The 19,888-nt window shown below is 46.4% G+C and overlaps 1 pseudogene; it reads right to left on the reverse strand.

Annotated features, from left to right (window-relative positions):
• LOC129395505 (glycoprotein Xg-like) overlaps positions 1 to 19,888 on the reverse strand; it is a 57,873-nt pseudogene that overhangs the window by 5,315 nt on the left and 32,670 nt on the right.

Raw genomic sequence — 19,888 nt, forward strand, 5'->3', positions numbered from 1 at the left:
TTCCCTTTCTCTCTTGAGACTCTCTGTTGCTTAGGCTGGAGTGCAGTGGTGCAATCATAGCTCAGTGCAGCCTCCACCTCCTGGGTTCAAGTGATCCTCCTGCCTCAGCCTTCTGAGTATAGCTGGGACTGCAGGCATGGACTATCATGCCTTGCCGAGATTCTCTTTTTTTGTTGTTTTTTGAGACAGAGTCTTGCTCTGTTGCCCAGGCCGGAGTGCAGTGGTGCTATCTCAGCTCACTGCCACTACCACCTCCCGGATTCAAGCAATTCTCCTGCCTCAGCCTCTTGAGTGGCTGGCATTACAGGTATGCACCACCATGCCCAGCTAATTTTTGTATTTTTAGGAGAGTCAGGGTTTCACCATGTTGGCCAGGCTCGTGTTGAAATCCTGACTTCAGATGATCCACCCACTTCAGCCTCTGAAAGGGCTGGGATTACAGACGTGAGCCGCAACACCCAGTCTAGACTCTCTTTTGAAGTCTCTAAAATGATACAAATGTGGGAAATTACGGAAACTTGGGGGCCAAAGAGAGAGTGGGGATGGGACACAAGGGAGCTTTGGTTTCCAGGCCAGAAGGCACTGCCCAGAGCTCATGAGCTGCATATTCGTGGCTTGGTTCAGGAAGTCTCTGGGTACCTCACTTTAAGGTCAGTCCTCCCTCAAAATGCCTTCCTCTGTGAGCTTCCCTCCTCCATTCACACACAGAATCACCAACTGCATTGATTCCTGGGCTTACTGCTGAGGTCTTTCTCCTTGGCTTACTGCTGAGGCCTTTCTCCTTGACTTGTAGACACCATCTTCTCCGTGTGTCCTCACAGGGTCATCCCTCTGTGTGTGTCTGTGTCCTCATCTCCTCTTCGTATGAGGTGTCTTAGTCCATTTCAGGCTGCTATCACAGAATACTATAGACTGGGAGGCTTGTAAACAATAGAGATTGATTCTCCAGAAGTCCTGGAGGCTAGGAGTCTGAGATCAAGGTGTGAGCTGGGCTGGCCTCCTAAGGCCTCTCTCCTGGGCTTGTAGATGCCGTCTTCTCCCTGTGTCTTCATATAATCTTTCCTCTGTGTGTGTCTATGTCCTCATCTCCTCTTATTAGGATACCAGTCCTATTGGGTCAGGACTCACTCTAATGACCTTATTTTACCTTAATCTCCTCCTTAAAGACCCTGTCTCCAAAGACAATCACATTCTGAGGAAACTGGGAGTCAGGACTTCATGCTTTGAATTTGTGGGGAGGCTTAATTTATCTCATAACAGATTGCATCAAATAGAATCCTTGCCTGTCTTGCTACTTTTAAGACAACATGGAGCCAGACACGGTGGGTCATGCCGGTAATCCTAGTGTCAGTCCTCTGACCCCAAGCTAAGCCACCATATACATACAACATATATGTATACATGTTACCTGCATGTATATATCCAGATGGCCTAAAGTAACTGAAGAATAACAAAAGAAGCGAAAATGGCCTGTTCGTGCCTTAACTGATGACATTCCACCACAAAAGAAGTGAAAATGGCCAATCCCTGCCTTAACTGATGACACTACCTTGTAAAATTCCTTCTCCTGGCTCAAAGGCTGAAGGGGTGGGTTGCCCGTCCACACCTCTGGGTGCTTCTCCTTAGGTGGAATGAGAGACTTGGAAAAGAAAAAGACACAGAGACAAAGTATAGAGAAAGAAATAAGGGGACCCAGGGAACCAGTGTTCAGCATATGGAGGATCCCACCAGCCTCTGAGTTCCCTTGGTATTTATTGATCGTTCTTGGGTGTTTCTCAGAGAGGGGGATGTGGCAGGGTCATAGGATAATAGTGGAGAGAAGGTCAGCAGATAAACACGTGAACAAAGGTCTCTGCATCATAGACAAGGTAAAGAATTAAGTGCTGTGCTTTAGATGTGCATCCACATAAACATCTCAATGCCTTACAGAGCAGTATTGTTGCCCGCATGTCCCACCTCCAGCCCTAAGGCGGTTTTCCCCTATCTCAGTAGATGGAACATACAATCGGGTTTTATACCGAGACATTCCATTGCCCAGGGACGAGCAGGAGACAGATGCCTTCCTCTTGTCTCAACTGCAAGAGGCATTCCTTCCTCTTATACTAATCCTCTTCAGCACAGACCCTTTATGGGTGTTGGGCTGCGGGACAGTCAGGTCTTTCCCTTCCCACGAGGCCATATTTCAGACTATCACATGGAGAGAAACCTTGGACAATACCTGGCTTTCCTAGGCAGAGGTCCCTGCGGCCTTCTGCAGTGTCTGTGTCCCTGGGTACTTGAGATTAGGGAGTGGTGAAGACTCTTAATGAGCATGCTGCCTTCAAGCATCTGTTTAACAAAGCACATCTTGCACCGCCCTTAACCCATTTAACGCTGAGTAGACACAGCACATGTTTCAGAGAGCACAGGATTGGGGGTAAGGTTATAGATTAACAGCATCTCAAGGCAGAAGAGTTTTTCTTAGTACAGAACAATGTGGAGTCTCCTATGTCTACTTCTTTCTACACAGACACAGTAACAATCTGATCTCTCTCTCTTTTCCCCACAAGACTCCCCCACTGAGCACCTTGTGAACCCTGCCCCTGCCAGAGAACAACCCCCTTTGACTGTAATTTTCCTTTACCTAACCAAATCCTATAAAACGGCCCCACCCCTATCTCCCTTTCCTAACTCTCTTTTCGGACTCAGCCCGCCTGCACCCAGGTGAAATAAACAGCCTTGTTGCTTACACAAAGCCTGTTTGGTGGTCTGTTCACATGGATGTGAGTGAAACCTAGCATTCTGGGAGGCCAAGAGGGGGTTGGATCATGAAGTCAGGAATTTGAGACCATCCTGGTCAACATGGTGGAACCCGTCTCAACTGAAAATACAAAAATCAGCTGCGCATGGTGTTGCATGCCTGTAATCTCAGTTACTTGGGAGGCTGAGGAAGGAAAACCACTTGAACCTGGGAGACGGAGGTTACAGCGACCTAAGATCATGACATCATGCCATTACACTCCAGCCTAGGCAATAGAGTGAGACTCAGTCTGAAAAAAAGAAAAAAAAAAACATGGATAGGAGCTGTTGTGGTCAGAGAAAAGAATCGGTAAACAATGCTGACATCTCTCAAAGGGACAAGCACAGATGAAAGGAGCCGGGCACATTCCTCAGCCCCGGGCTCAAAACAAACAAGCCCAGTACAAACACATCCCATCCTCCCATCCCACCACATATCGCCATATATCTCCGAAACTTCCTGAGCCCAGTACAAACACCACCAGGAAAGTCTCCGATAAGGGGACAGCCATTCAAAGTTTTACTGAAAGAGTGGGAACCAAAAGAATTCCTTTGTTCCCCTGTAACTTTCAGGCTATAAAAAGCAAAAACTCTCATTGTTCAGGGCCCTCTTGTATGCTGTGGAATGGAGGGACCAGGTTCGAACTTGTAGTAAAGATCCTTGCTGCTTGGCTTTGACTCTGGACTCTGGTGGTCTTCTTTGGGGAACTAACAGTCTGAGCATAACATCTGGGGGCCCGTCCAGGATTCCCCAAGCCCACCAGACCCCTGGTCAACGGATCTGCTAGGATCGATCTACTGATAGGTGAGCTGGCTCGTCTCCGTTTGTCTGTCTGTGTCTGTTCTGAACCCGAATCTGTGACTCGCGAGGTCTGAAACTGGAGCTGGCACAGTCCTGGCGGACGCGCTATAGGACAGCCAGCAGAGACCAGTGGGAGACGTCCCCTGGCTTTCATCTGATCTATATTGCAATCTGAGCTGCCCTGGTTTGGCAGGCAGCAGCTGTCTCTGATCTGAGCTGCCCCGGTTTGGCAGGCAGCAGCTGTCTCTGATCTGGGCTGCCCCAGCGTGACCGCTATCCAGGCAGCTAACTCTGACCCAGGCTTCCGGTGCACGCTTGCGATCTGAACTGCCCCGGTTTGGCGGGCAGCAGCTGTCTCTGATCTGGGCTGCCCCAGCGCGACCGTGAACCAGGCAGCTAACTCTGACCCGGGCTTCTGGTGCACGCTTGCAATCTGAACTGCCCCGGTTTGGCGGGCAGCAGCTGTCTCTGATCTGGGCTGCCCCAGCACGACCGCGATCCAGGCAGCTAACTCTGACCAGGGCTGCCAAAGTGCGCCTGCGATTAGATATCATTAATAAGTCAGATCAGATTTCCTTTACAGGGATTCAAACCCACATTCCTTTACAGGAAGAGACTACAAATTATTACAGGATGGGTAATACCCAGAGCACTCCTCTATCTCTCCTTATGAGTAATTTCAAAGAAGTTAGAGCAAGGGGCCATGATCTTGGTATAGAAATCAGGAAAGGAAAGCTAATTACTCTGTGTCGCTCCGAATGGCCTGCCTTTGATGTGGGGTGGCCGCCCGAAGGGACCTTCCGACTTACTGTCATCACTAGGGTAAAGTCCAAGATTTTCCTACCTGGGCATGTGGGCCACTTAGATCAAATCCCATATATCCTCATATGGCAGGACCTTGTTGAGAACCCGCCTCCTTGGGTTTCCCCTTTCCAATTGGCCTCTGAACCCTGTAAGGCACTGGTTGCTCGACCACTAAAATCCAAGCAACCAACTGCCCCCCCCCATCCTGTTCTACCTGACAGTGGGGACCCACTGTTCACAGAACCCCCTCCGTACCTCTCCGGGCTCCAGGCCCCAGCCCCCCTGGCTGAGCTGCGGGAGGGAGCAGGCGGACAGGAGGCGGCCGGCACACACGGGCCCGCTGAAAGGGAAAGTAACTTTGAAGGGCCGGAGGGGCGGACGCGAGGGCGCACTTCACGGACTAGCCCCCCTCAGCCGCCTGACTCCATGGTGGCTTTACCCCTTCGGGAAATAGGACCCCCAGATGACACAGGAATCCCCAGGCTCCAGTACTGGCCATTCTCCACCAGTGATCTGTATAACTGGAAGACTCAGAGTGCTCGGTTTTCAGACAACCCCAAATATTTACTGGCTTTATTGGATAGTGTCATGTTCACCCACCAGCCCACTTGGGATGATTGTCAGCAGCTCCTCCGAATCTTGTTCACCATGGAAGAGCGAGAGAGAATACAGATAGAAGCTAGAAAGCTGGTCCCGGGGGACGACGGTCAACCGACCGCCAACCCCGACCTCATAAACGCAACCTTTCCTCTGACCAGGCTGGTGTGGGACTACAACATGGCAGAAGGTAGGGGACGGCTACATCTTTATCGCCAGACTCTAATGGCAGGTCTCCGGGCAGCTGCTCGCAAGCCCACTAATTTGGCTAAAGTATATTCTATTCTGCAGGGGAAGACAGAGAGCCCAGCTACCTATGTAGAAAGATTAATGGAAGCTTTTAGACAGTACACCCCCATAGATCCAGAGGCTCCAGGAAGTCAGGCAGCTGTTGTAATGTCTTTCGTAAATCAGGCAGCCCCAGATATTAAGAGAAAACTCCAGAAATTAGAAGACTTGGAGGGAAAGCGGATTCAGGACCTCCTTCAGATAGCCCAGCGGGTTTACAATAACAGAGATACTCCAGAGGAAAAGCAATTTAAGGCCACTGAAAAAATGACCAAGGTCCTGGCAGCAGTGGTACAGAAAGAGCATCTACAGCCAGAGTACACCCAACCTAGGCGCCCCACCCCCCGGCATGATAACCTGAGCAAAGACCAATGTGCTTACTGTAAGGGGGCTGGCCACTGGGTAAGAGACTGCCCCCTTGTCTCCGAATGATTGCGGCCACAGCTCTGATGGTGCAAGATGCTGATAAACTTGTCATAGGGCAAGAATTGCAGGTCGTTACTCCACATGCCATCGAAGGTGTACTCAAACAGCCACCTAATCGATGGATGAGTAACGCCCGGCTCACCCACTACAAAGGACTACTACTAAATCCTCACAGGATAATTTTCCTGCCCCCAGTGACCTTAAACCCTGCCTCACTGCTGCCCAACCCCTACCTGGATGCCCCACTCCATGACTGCACCAAGATACTAGCTCAGGTGCACGGAGTTCGAGAAGACCTGCAGGACCGCCCACTTCCTGACGCCGACCTCGTCTGGTTCACTGATGGGAGCAGCTTCATGCATCAAGGCCAGAGGTACGCTGGAGTGGCAGTAACTTCAGAGACTGAGGTAACCTGGGTGGAACCCCTGCCCCCAGGGACATCGGCCCAGAAGGCCGAACTGATAGCGCTCACCCAAGCTCTTACCTTAGGGGCGGGGCGAAAGCTGACAGTATATACAGACAGCCGATATGCTTTTGCAATGGCGCATATACATGGGGCCATTTCCAGGGAGCGAGGGTTACTGATGGCTGAAGGAAAAGAGATAAAAAACAAGCAAGAGATCCTAGCCCTGCTAACAGCCCTATGGAGGCCAGAAAAATTAGCCATTGTACATTGCCCAGGGCATCAGAAACTAACTACTCCAACTGCTCAAGGCAACTTTCTGGCAGACCAAACTGCAAGGAATGTGGCGAAGGCTCCCAGCCAACTCCTTGTACTCCAGCTCCCTGACCCGGGCCCCCGGGACTTGCCATATTTCCCTGAATATTCAGAACAAGATCTCCAGTGGATTGACAAACTTCCCCTGAAACAAATCCAGAATGGGTGGGGGACTGATACTAATGACCAAACCATCCTACCAGAAAAATTAGGACAACAGGTGTTAGAACACATCCACCGAACCAGCCACCTGGGGGCCCGGCGGATGATAGACCTGATCAGACGCTCCAAGCTCAAAATCAGACATATAGCTGAGACGGCCAGCAGTATCATGACAAGTTGCAAAGTCTGCCAGCTTAACAACGCATACCCCCAATCTCAAGCTGCAACAGGAACAAGGCTCAGGGGAACCAGGCCCGGTATCTACTGGGAAGTAGATTTTACTGAAATAAAGCCAGGAAAGTACGGGTACCGGTACTTACTTGTCTTTGTAGATACTTTTTCAGGGTGGACTGAAGCATTCCCAACCAAAAGAGAAACTGCTCAGGTCGTAGCAAAGAAAATTCTGGAAGATATCCTTCCCAGGTATGGCTTCGGCATCCAGATAGGGTCAGATAATGGGCCCGCTTTCGTCACTAAGGTAAGTCAGGACTTGGCTTCCATCCTTGGGGCAAATTGGAAACTACATTGCGCTTACAGGCCCCAGAGTTCAGGACAGGTAGAAAGGATGAATCGGACCTTAAAAGAGACCTTAACTAAATTGACTATAGAGACTGGCGCTAATTGGATAGTCCTTCTCCCCTATGCTCTGTTCCGGGCCCGTAATACCCCTTACAAACTGGGCCTTACCCCTTACGAAATCATGTATGGCAGACCTCCACCCCTGGTTCCTAGCTTAAAAGATGACCTGCTTAAGTCTGAAACAGAAAATGTCTCTGAATTCTTATTTTCCCTACAAGCCTTACAGAAAATTCACCAAGAAATCTGGCCCAAGCTGAAAGAGCTATATGAGACCAGTCCCCCACCGACACCCCATCCGTACCAGCCGGGAGACTCGGTCCTGGTTAAGCGACACCGACAAGAGACCCTAGAGCCCAGGTGGAAACGACCACTCCAAGTACTCCTAACCACACCCACCGCCCTGAAGGTAGAAGGCATTGCGTCGTGGATCCACTACACCCACGTCAAGCCAGTGGACCCAACCTCCGACCTTCTGGGGCCAATCACGGCGGCGGCTGAAACACCGGACACGTGGACTGTGGACAGAGCTAAGAACAACCCCTTAAAACTCACCCTGCGCCGGCAGCATAGCTCACTGCAAACATGCAGTTAGGTAGTCTAACTCTAACATTAGTCTCCCTAGTGGCCACTGGGGAAAACATAAAGCCAGCTCCTAATCCCTTTGTCTGGAGATTCTGGCTTTATGAAAACCAAACCCACCCTGGGCAACCTCATAAGCCCGGGAAATTAGTGGCCAGTGCAGATTGCCCCTCCTCAGGGTGCAATAGCCCAATTTTACTAAATTTTACCAATTTCCCAGTAGCCAAACCAGTGGCACCAATAATATGCTTCGAGTATGATCAGACTAAATACAATTGTAAGCACTATCCAAAGTGCCAGCTGCCCTTATAACTATTGTAACATCCATAAATACCAATGGTGGGGTGGAAAAGAACAGATAGATCCCAGATGGCCCTTCCATCGCAGACGAGATAGAGACCTTTCATATACATGGATAGTTAGAGACCCCTGGAACTCCTGCTGGACCACGCCTCAACACGGGGCTGTATACTACTCCTCCGCCTCCACATGCCCTAGCAGTCACCTCTATCTGTGGTGGGGTCTAGTGCAATTACGGCCCCTGGTCCATGGAAATATCCAGCGACAAGAAAACCGCCCGACGCAAGATTTACGTCCTTTTTCCTGGTTAAAATTATTACAAGAAGGATTAGAACTTGCCAACCTTACAGGACTTCACAGCCTGTCTGGCTGCTTTCTGTGTGCCACTCTAGGGCGTCCACCGCTAACCGCTGTCCCCCTGCCATGGGGATCCTCCACCTCTGCCCAAGCTAACAACCACTGAAACCTCTCATATGCCCCTATCCCTAACGTGCCACTATACCTAAAGCCCAGTCAAGAAAAGTTTCCCTACTGTTTCTCAGGAACTAATGCCAGCCTCTGCAGCATCACTGCAACGCCCCCTAATATCACCTTAAGGGCTCTGTCAGGCATATTCTTCTGGTGTAATGGAACATTATCTAAAAACCTATCAAGCCCCTCTGTTACCAACCTACTGTGTCTTCCTGTCACATTAGTTCCCCGGTTAACTCTACTTAGTGCCAGCGAGTTCCTAGGGTATACCGGTAACTGGACTAGTGCTGTTATTCACCCAGACCCTAGACCGAGACCTGCACGAGCCATATTTCTCCCCCTCATTGCAGGAATCTCCCTCACCGCATCCTTCATGGCGGCCGGACTGGCTGGGGGAGCCCTAGGTCACACCCTCATAGAAAGTAACAAGCTGTACCAACAATTTGCCATTGCTATGGAGGAGTCAGCTGAGTCCCTTGCCTCCCTCCAGCGGCAGCTCACGTCCCTAGCACAGGTAACCTTGCAGAACCGGAGGGCCTTAGACCTACTCACTGCTGAAAAAGGGGGAACGTGTATGTTTCTAAAGGAAGACTGTTGTTTCTACATAAATGAATCAGGGCTCGTGGAAGACCGGGTCCAACAGTTACGCAAGTTAAGCACAGAAATAAGAACACGGCAGTTTGCTTCAGCTGCAGACCAATGGTGGAACTCATCTATGTTTTCTCTGTTAGCCCCCTTCCTTGGACCCCTGCTGAGCCTACTATTTCTGCTTACCATAGGACCTTGTGTTGTTAACAGAATTTTGCGGTTCGTTAAAAAAAGGTTTAACACTGTACAACTCATGGTCCTCAGAGCCCAATACCAACCTGTAAATGCTGAAACAGAATCAGACTTATAAGACCCAAGATTGGCTCTAAAAAATACCTGAAAAGAAAGGGGGGAATGAAAGGAGCCGGGCACATTCCTCAGCCCCGGGCTCAAAACAAACAAGCCCAGTACAAACACATCCCATCCTCCCATCCCACCACATATCGCCATATATCTCCCAAACTTCCTGAGCCCAGTACAAACACCACCAGGAAAGTCTCCAATAAGGGGACAGCCGTTCAAAGTTTTACTGAAAGAGCGGGAACCAAAAGAATTCTCAGGCTATAAAAAGCAGACACTCGCATTGTTCAGGGCCCTCTTGTATGCTGTGGAATGGAGGGACCAGGTTCGAACTTGTAGTAAAGATCCTTGCCGCTTGGCTTTGACTCTGGACTCTGGTGGTCTTCTTTGGGGAACTAACGGTCTGGGCATAACACAGACATGAGAAGCAGAGTCAACAGTTGGGCTGAGAAATGCCTCAGGGGCTCAGGGAAGCCAAGAAAAATGTGCTGAATTTCAAAGGACACAGAGAGAATCTTGGGTTCCTCCAGATCAAATTCTAAGGGAAAGAGACCACTGTGCTCCAAGCATGCCCGGAGTCATCCTGAGAAAGCTGGTTGGTGTGTGATGAATACTTATAAATCCCCCAGCCACCTGTCAAGTCACTGGAGAAAGAATAAGAAAGAGAACATGGAAAGGCCTAGAACATTCCATCTCTGGGGTCTTCCCAATGTTGCCCATAAGCGATTGCCTTCGTTGTCTGAGAGAACGTTCCACCCTGTATTGAAGGGACTTTACACATTGCTTTCTAGGGCTCTTCTTCCTTCTCAAGATACACATTTGGGAACCTAGGCTAGCCTAGGCTCATTTGGGATAGCCTGGGCAGGAACACTGGTTAAGGGGAATTTCTGCTCTTGTACCACAGTATCTGTAGCTATGTTCCAACCAGCTTCATGTTTCCTCTTCCTTGGGTGCATAGGTTAAATTTGACCATTTCCTATGCCAAATACTCCATGTTCTCATGTTCAATTATGAAAGGAAAATAATTATTTATCTTGGGACCCCAAAATATTAAGCCAAGGGAAAAATCAACCCAGAAAAAAAATGTCAGTCAGCCCTGCCTCCCATTTTCTTTCTAAATAAGATAACTACAAAAAATAATTTTTTTAAAGTTTTTTAAAAGCTACATACTGTCCTCACAACTTGAGTAAATTGTTTTGTTTACCCTAAAACAGTTCTGTGGAATTTCACCCTGGCAATGTGCACTGATAGCTCATCTTCACGGGTGTGGGACAGAAAGTCATCCCCTCTGCTCCCCTGAGACAAACACATGTCTGATTTCTCCCTCTGCCCTATTATTGATGTAAAAATGCAGATTCACTGGGCCAGACTGAGGTATAAGTAACTATTCCTTTGCCCTGTCTCACATGTAAATTGAGTTATCAGTGAAAGCCCAATCAAGGACTTGGAAGAATGCAACTAGTTGTCTCTTAATTTCCTATGACCTGGAAGCCCCTGCTTCCAGTTGTCCCGCATTTCCAGATCAAACCAATGTACTTCTTATACATATTGATTGATATCTCATGTCTCCCTAAAATGTGTAAACCTGACGACTTTGAGCACTTGTCATCAGGACCTCCTGCAGCTGTGTCACGGGCATGTCCTTAACCTTGGCAAAATAAACTTTGTAAACTGATTGAGACCTGTCTCAGATATTTTGGATTCACACAGTATTAATTAATAATTCAGGACTGCCATGTTAAAGGCATCAGCGTGGCTGGATTTAAGCACAACATGAAAAACCAAAGTCAGAAAGGAAGCCTCCTCTTTGTCAAGGCAAGCATCAGGAGATTGAGGCTTGAGTCATGGGGGGTCACCTCCCCAGCCTGAGCCTCTCTTCCCCTACTCCTCCTCTTACTGGGGTTCATGAGTCACTTTGCTGTGGAAGGAGGTGAGTGTTCAGACTCTGAAGATGCCCTTCCTTAAAAGATCTTGCATTTTAAGCTTTCTTTTCTTTTCTTTCTTTTTTTAAGACAAAGTCTCTCTCTGTCCCCCAGACCTGGAGTGCAGTGGTGCCATCTCAGCTTGCTACAACCTCTGCCTCCAGGTTCTCAGCCTTCTGAGTTGCTGCAAATACATACCAAGACTAATTTTTGTATTTTTCGTAGAGATGGGGTTTCACCATGTTGGCCAGGCTGGTCTTGAACTCCTGACCTCAGGTGATCCACCCACCTTGCTCTACCAAAGTACTGGGATTACAGGCATAAGCCACCATGCCCAGCTGAACTATGCATTTTAAGTCCTGATGAATTCTCTGGGAGGGAAGTCCACGGTAGTCTGTTTAACCAGGCATTTCCCAAGTCTGTTTCAGCAAGAAACACGTTCCCTGTGGAATTCCCATGAGTGCCTTGCAACATAGCCATGACCTATGGGACAATGGTTTTTAAAAGACTAGGAGGAAATAGTAGGAGAGAAAAGTTGGGTGGTATTTGGGATTTTCATCATGAAGTGGGGGGAAAAAAGAAAGACTAGCTGGCTCAACCAATACAGTTAAGGGTGAGGTGGTGTTTTGGGGTTTTGTTTTGTTTTGGTTTGTTTTTTGAGACAAGCCTCATTCTGTTGCCCAGGCTGGAGTGCAGTGGAGCAATCTTGGCCCACTGTAACCACCCTCTCCTGAGTTCAAGCGATTTTCGTGTCTTAGCCTCCTAAGTAGCTGGGATTATAGGTATGTGCCACCATGCCCAACTAATTTTTGTATTTTTGGTAGAGACGGGGTTTTGCCATATTGGCCAGACTGGTCTCGAACTCCTGACTTCAGGTGATCCACCCGCCTTGGCCTCCCAAAGTGCTGGGATTCCAGGCATGAGCCCCTGCGCCTGGCCTGAGGTGTTGTTTTTCAAGTGGGTGTCATCTCCCTTGGGTCTTGGTCTCTATTTTTAATGATTCCTTGTAAGAGGAGATAATTTCCATCCATCTGGATGTGCTGTTTCTGCATCATATGGACATGCTGTTAAGCTGTGAAAGTTTAAAACCAGAACAAGCTACCAGGAAGCTTCCAGAACCCCTCTTGACTTAGCCAGCTTCACGCTGCTCTGCCTGGTGAATATTTAAGTTTTTAAGGTTATTGAACTGCTGGTAACATTAACGGCCAGAATCTTTCTCTTCCTTTCTTCTTTCCCCTTTCTTTTCTCTCTTTCTCTTTCTATCTCTCCACCCCAACCCTGCTTCTCTCCTGCTCACTTTCTTTTTTTGACTTGCATATTTTTCAACGATGAAAGTAATAAATCTGCAGAAAAAAGTGTCTGCCAGATGTTACAAAAAATGGAGAGAAACCAAGTCTAAAACACATGAAAATGCACAGCACACTTGGGGTTTCATGAATGGTCAAGCCAAAGGTATTTGGAGCACTGAAAACAAGTGAGAAAAAAGACTTGTCTCTCAGCCTGATTAGCTTTCTGTGATGATAACATAAAGTGTCCTTTGAGTATAAAGCCACCTTTGTGAAAATTATGACTGAGGAAATGATGACAGTGAAAGAGGTCAGACCTAACCAACTCCATCTTGCTTCTAACCTTTAAGTTGTCCTTGTTCTTTCCTGGGTGTGGGCCAAACTAGCCTTGGGAAGGAGTTTAGTTCATGGTTTAACTCTGAAACAAAATTGATAATAGACCTTTCCTTAAAAGACCACTTCCTTGCTTGGGGACCAGTCTGCCTTTGCAAATTAGCTACAAGATTAGAAACTTCAGTTTAGGGGTCATGCAGCCTCTGGCTCCAAGAGTCTGAACCTCCCCAAGTTTCTCCTGGGGGTAACATCACTATTGTAAAGCCTAAGATCAGAACTTGAGATATTTTGCAGACCCTGCACTGGATGAATTAGCTAGCACCACCCAGACCTGTATTCTGGCTCTATCAGCTCTGCTATCCACCCAGAAGAGAAGACAGCAAGAAATCCTGACTTCAACCCCCTATGATTCCATTTCTAACTTGACCAATCAGCACTCCCCACTTCCCAAGCCCCTACCCACCAAATTATCCTTAAAATCTCTGGTCTCTGAATGCCTGGGGAGACTTATTTGAGTAATAATAAAACTCCAGACTCCCTTAGAGCCAGCTCTGCCTGATTACTCTTTCTCCATTGCAATTCCCCTATCTTGATCAATCAGCTCTGTCTAGGCAGCCTACAAAGTGAAGAAATTGGGTGGTTACAAGTATGCCATAGTGGTTTCAGATATCAAAGAAAAGGGAAAATATTATTGTTTCTCTCTACTGAACTTTCTTGCTACCCCCAAGTGAGGAAGGAAACTACATTTCCAGTAAGGTAGCTATTACACACATGTATTTCAAATGCAGCCAGGCTAAACCTGCTAACAAACAAAAAGGGAAACATCATCAAACCAGAGTTAGAAAGAGTTTCAAATCCACAGATTCTTACTTCCACCACTGTAGGGATTCTCACACTGTGGGTAGCAAGGTGGTTTTAGCTTTGGGTAGATATCTATGGAGAAAACAACATTGCATTGTTACAAAAGAAAATTGTCCTTCCCTTAGGAGCAGCCTGCAGAAACAAGCACATCAGTGTGTCTATCAACCTTGCAGTTTGTTCTCATTTGCTGCCCATGGTGTGTTTATAGATTACCATTGTCCAGTTAAAAATCACTTTGCAGATAGAAGCAAAACCTTGAAATCTGAAACTTAAAAAAAAAAAAAAAAGGTTTCTGTTTTGTTCCTGAAGTTTGTTTCCATGGCAAGAAGCCAGTGTAGCTGTCTGCCATGATGGAAGCAAGTAATACAAAAAAGAAATCTAGGAAGAATTGTCATGGAATAAATTTACCAACAGTTTGATGCCTGTGATGAAAATAACACCAACCTTATATTCCTGGACCAAACTAAAGATTGGGCTGCTATTTCTCATGGCCCTATAATGAGACGCAGATGAACTGGGGAGGAAGAGAGTTTTTATTCTGCAACCAGTTACAGGGAGAAGGCCTGGAAATTATCACCAGACTGTTAGAAACAAATGCTTGTTCCTTGGTGCCAAAAAAAAAAAAAAGAACTAGCACTCTGATGAAGAATTTTCTCAGCAAGGCAATTTTTACTTCTATAGAAGGATGTAACTTGTGGATGGAGCAATGGCAAGAGCACATCAGAACAAGGGAGGGGAAGGGGTTTTGATTCCTGTTGCAGGTCACCTCTGCTGATTAGTCATTCCTCTATCTGGTATGGTTGGGCCACACAGCCTAAGCTAATTCTGATTGGTTATTTTAAAAAGAGCAGGGGTATGAGTCAGAGTGGTGTGGTGAGTAGTTTCATGAGAAGGACGGTTACAGAACAGGTGACTCAGGATGAGTCAGGTCAGAGCAGGTGACCACGGGTGACTCAAGATGGAGTACAAGACCAGGGGATCAGATGTAAACTACTGATTAGAACTGACAGGAAAGTTGTTTACTGAAACTAGAGGCAAGGGGGTGAAGAGAACCAGAAAGTTGAACTTTAAAATGGAAAACAAAGAATAAAATAGCTGAACATATTGACATACTGATTCTTTGAAGAGAAACTTGGAGATCACTATATTTAACAATCTCCCATCTTGAATGTTTACAGTTCTTTCTTCAAACTTCCTTAACATGTCTTGATTCAGTTGTTCTACTTGATTCTCTAAAAGAAGCTCCTCTGAATAAGGTGAAGAGTTGAGGAAGGTTTTAGTAAGTGCTGTCTCTATGATCTGTGCACCTGCCCATGATTCATGGTATGGCATAACACCCTACAAGAATAAGTACAGCTACTATGGCTGCGAAAGAAGTAAGAATTGAGGTTGTGATTCTTTTCCATTTACCAAAACATTTTTCTAGCCACCCTGTGAAGGGGTCATTTGCCCCCAAGTTTTTGGCTAGCTCATTGGACAGAGCGCTTAGACCTTGCAATGCCTTTGTTATACTTCCATCAGGAGTGGTGTTGTTTGTGATGAACGTAGTACATTGAGTTTTAATCATTATGCAAACTCCTCCTCTTTCTGCTAATATCGTGTCCAAGGCTATTCTATTTTCCCAAGCCATCTGGCAAGCAGCCCCTAATTGCTCAGCTATTCCTTTAACAGCATCTCTAGCGTAGTTAATAAACTGCTGTTTGTTGTATAAATATAATTTATCTAATCTACATGCTTATTAATTGTCACCCACCAAAATATTGACAAAAATCCTGCAGCTATTTGATTGCGGGCTTTAAATTTATCTGGTACTCCTTGTGGGACTCCAATTGCATCTAGATAGATGTGTAGGTTAAAAGACCCATAAGGGGCTTCTCTTGCTTTATGATATCGCATTTTTCTTTCCTCTGGCTGATAAAATGCCAGTGTGAAAGGGACAGCCAATTGGATTAGAGCACAAGTGCTGCTCCAGTTACTCAGCAGAGTGTCCAGTAAAGCTCCATCACAATGCCACCACACATCTGCTAGGGGATGAACAAGGGCTGACTGATTGATAAGCTCTTGAAAATTCTTACACTCACGGCATCCCCTCAGGTCTCCAAGGATTGCTAAGTTTCCTCCTTGTTGTGAGAGACACGAAGTAACTTAGTGTTGGGAGACAGAAGCTGGATGGCCCTCAGGGGCTGGCCTGCAGGGTGTCAACCTTTGGGATATAGCAGAGAGAGAGCTTGGCACAACTTGTTTCCCCAGACTGTGGAATCCTGGAAAATAACTACCATACAGCCCATGCCTGGTCAACTGGAGGACCATCCTAGTCGAAAGGTGACAATCTGGGCCTCTGGCCTGCCATGCGCACAAGCGTAACAATTGCTTTTGTTTAATGTGTGTACAGAATATTTGATCCATTCCAATCAGGCATTTGCATCTTGATATCCTAGCTCTATTGCCAGTTTGTTATAAATCATTTACCTGCTACAACATCTACTCTGGTCCTATCATTGGGTATGGAAAGGATGACAGTTTGATCAGAAGAAGTTCTAAACAGAGAAGAGGGGCTAGGGGGTGAAGAGGGTGAGGGATTAATAAAATGCATTTCAAATGAGTCTATGAGGTCTGTGCCAGCCAAGTTAGCTCCCATGTCATAGAAGCAACATAAAGTGGCCTCGGGATCAGTAGACATAAGAATAGAAATCTGCATCAGATTGCATTGATATTATTGACAATTAGAGGGAACACTTTCTTTGGTGAAATGGAGTAATGGTTCTAGAGAGGTGCAGCCCTTTGAGGAAGTCCACCCTTGTTCCTCAGTGGTCTATAGGAGGGACAGTGCTATGGAGGTCCATAGGACCTCATTAGTGCTATGGACCACTTGTTCCTCAGTGGTCCATAGGAGGGAGCTAGAAACTAGTCCACGTTTTGTTCCTAAAATGTGAGAAACATAAGGGAGTTGGTCTCTATGAAGCAAGAGTTGCAGAGGTCAGATGTGCCTTTGGAGAGACAGATATTTTTCTGAGGAGGCCAGTTACCTTTGGTTTTGGAGATCCCTGCAAGGTATGGTGAGCAGGCATCAAATGTGATTGTCTGAGCAAAAGGTGACCTGGTTACATTAATAACAAGGTGCTCAGCAGTAGAGCAAGGAAAGAAGGAGTTATAAAATAAAAGGACGGTTAAACTTTGCTTAGCATTAGTTTGGTAGAGTTTTGTCCTGGGACTATGGCCCATGACTCCAGAGGGGACAGTGCTCTTTTGACTCAGGTGTGATGGGTCCAGCCTCTTTCTGCTGTCCAAACTGCAGTTTCAGTAGTTAGGAGCACTAAGTAATGTCCTTCCCAGGCTGGTTTGAGCTTTTTGCCTTCCAGCTTTTGATGGAAGGCAAAAATACCCAGGTTGATATTGTTGCCTTGCGAACTCCAGGGGTGGCAACTGTGCTAAGAGACCTTTAGTTTTATGGAAGAGAAAATAGATGACAGACCAAGTGTATAATTTTTAAGAAACTGATCTTTTGTTTCAAAGGTAGGAATGTCAGCAGTGGCGTGTAAATAAGGCAATATGTACTGCCATCTCATAAGGAGAAAGACCAGTCTCTTTCTGCAGGGAAGTTCAGATTCTCAGCAGGACAATAAGAAGGCATTTAGTCCATGGTAACTGAATCTCCAGAACAAATTTGGTTCAGTGGTTTTTTAGAGTTTGGTTCAGTCTTTCCACTCTTCCTGATGAAGGTGGCTGCCAGAGAGTATGATATTCCCATGTTATATCCAGTACCTAGGCTAATTTTTAATGACATGTGCAGTAAAATTGTAGCAGGACAAGCCACAGACAAGCACCTCTCAGACATCAACTTGTGGAAGGAAAGGCCTTTATTCAGCTGGGAGCATTGGCAAACTCACATCTCCAAAAACCAAGCTCCCCAAGTGAGCAATTTGTGTCCCTTTTAAGGGCTTACAACTCTAAGGGACTCTGCATGAGAAAGTTATGATCTATTGAGCAAGCAGGGGGTATGTGACTGGGATCTGCATGCACCAGCAATGAGAACAGAACAGTACAGGACAGGGATTTTCACAGTACTTTTCCATACAATGTCTGGAATCTATAGATAATATAACCAATAAGGTCAGGGGTCAATCTTTAACTACCAGGTCTGGAATGCAGTGTTAGGCTGCCTGACTAGTGATTTCATTTCTGTCTTTTCTTTAACTGCTATTTTTCCTTTGAGGCAGAAATTTAGTCATAAAACAATATGAGAGGTGGTCTCCTCCCTTGTTCCCCCACTTTGAAACCTCACTCATTAGTGGGAGTTCTCACTTTCATCCTCACTACTCATGTCTTCTTGCAAGACAGATCGATAGTTATTCATATGGTACACTTGTGCTGACACATTTTGGTGAACTAGGGTAGTGATGAAGCTTTTTATCCTTTGAAGAAGTACAGGTAGCAAACAAGGGAGCAGTAAGCAGGTTCCTATTACTATTATAACTCCTATTATAAGAGTTTTAAATCCTCCTAGCACTGGGAACCATTTTCCAAACATGGCCCCAGGATCAAATCCATGCCACACTTGCATGGGCACATGTGCCAGTTTTGTCATATCTCTAACAATGTCTTTAACTACTTCCCCTTGATCATCTATGTGTAGACAGCAATTACTAAGGTTAAATTTCCCACAGACCTCCCCTTCAGCTGCTAGCAAGTAGTCAAGAGCCAATCTATTTTGATAGATAGCATTTCTCTTCTGAGTTTCTTGCCAGGCCACAATAGTCAAGGCTCTGCGGTTTTATTAGTGATGATTTCTAAGACAGCTTGTAACCCTATGATTCGGTTGAGCATGTAAATGGGGCTCCAGTATCCCCATGAGCCGTCTTGCGCCCAAGTAGCAGGCTCATAATAGTGTATGATTCTCTGAGGGGGCCATTCATCATCTTTCCAATTTCCTACAGCTATGCTTCTCTTTTCATGAGAAGCATATACAGGGAAGCCCAGGAGTTCACCTGTTTTTATGGGCAGTAGGAAGAAAGATGGTTTAATAGTGCCAGTAACACAACTACCTGCCCGCTGGTCAGGTAATTTGGCATAAGCTATATGCCCACATATCCAGTATAATCCACTGGGGGCTGTCCAGTCCCAGTGGGACTCCAGGTGGGTCCACACAGTTTGCAACTTTGGAAATTTACTAAACAGATTCCTCTCTGTGTGATTTGGACTTCACCAAGTGACAATTTGGGGGTATCATTATACAGTTTCTGTCCCAGACAACTAAGTCATCCTACAGGGTGAGTGAATTATTTTTCTTCTCCAGTATGCAATATTGTCCAATAATATAGACTTTTAGGACCCAGAAATTATCACGGTGATTCTTTTGAGCCAGCAATTCATCAGTAACTGGGTCTATATTATCGAATTTCTCATGGCCATTGATCTCCCATCACAGTTCCTCCACATACATAACACGAAGTGACATTGAGAGACTGGGCTACATGCTCGGCTAATTGCAAAAATAAATTTCTTGTTTTTCCTGGAATTTCTGGTACTGGCACATTCAGTTCATCATAGAAAGTTTGAAACACTGGCTCAGGATAGGGTTTAAAAGGAACATGTTCCTTTTAAAGTTCCTAGGCATTCATAGTAACTATAGAACAGAAAGATTGTTTTAACTTGTTGCCCTACCTCGGTAACCTGATATATACACTGACAGCACTCCTCCATGCAGGGAAAATCAGTGGAAGTTTTTACTATAAAGTCCAAATTATAAGGAAAATGAGTCCCATGATGATCCTCCTCATGCTTCAGCCACGTAGACCAGTCAGCTTCCGGGTGTGACTGGAACAGGGCTTGTCGTCCTCCTCAGAGTCACTTTGCAGGGTTTGTCCGGGCTCGGTTTTGCCTCCCAGGTTTCATTGGCTGCAGGTTTCACACAGCTGTGGTGGATCCAGGTTGAGATTCCTTCTACCTTTACAGCCGTGGGGGTGGTCAGGATGATGTTCTGAGGTCCTTTCCACCGTGGCCGCAAAGGGGCTGCGTTCCAGTCCTTGATCCACATGTGATCACTTGGAGAGAAAGGGTGAACTGGAGAGAATAAGCTGATGGGACACCTCTCATT

This window comes from Pan paniscus, chromosome Y (genome assembly GCF_029289425.2).
Source record: "Pan paniscus chromosome Y, NHGRI_mPanPan1-v2.0_pri, whole genome shotgun sequence".
NCBI classification, from domain to species: domain Eukaryota; kingdom Metazoa; phylum Chordata; class Mammalia; order Primates; family Hominidae; genus Pan; species Pan paniscus.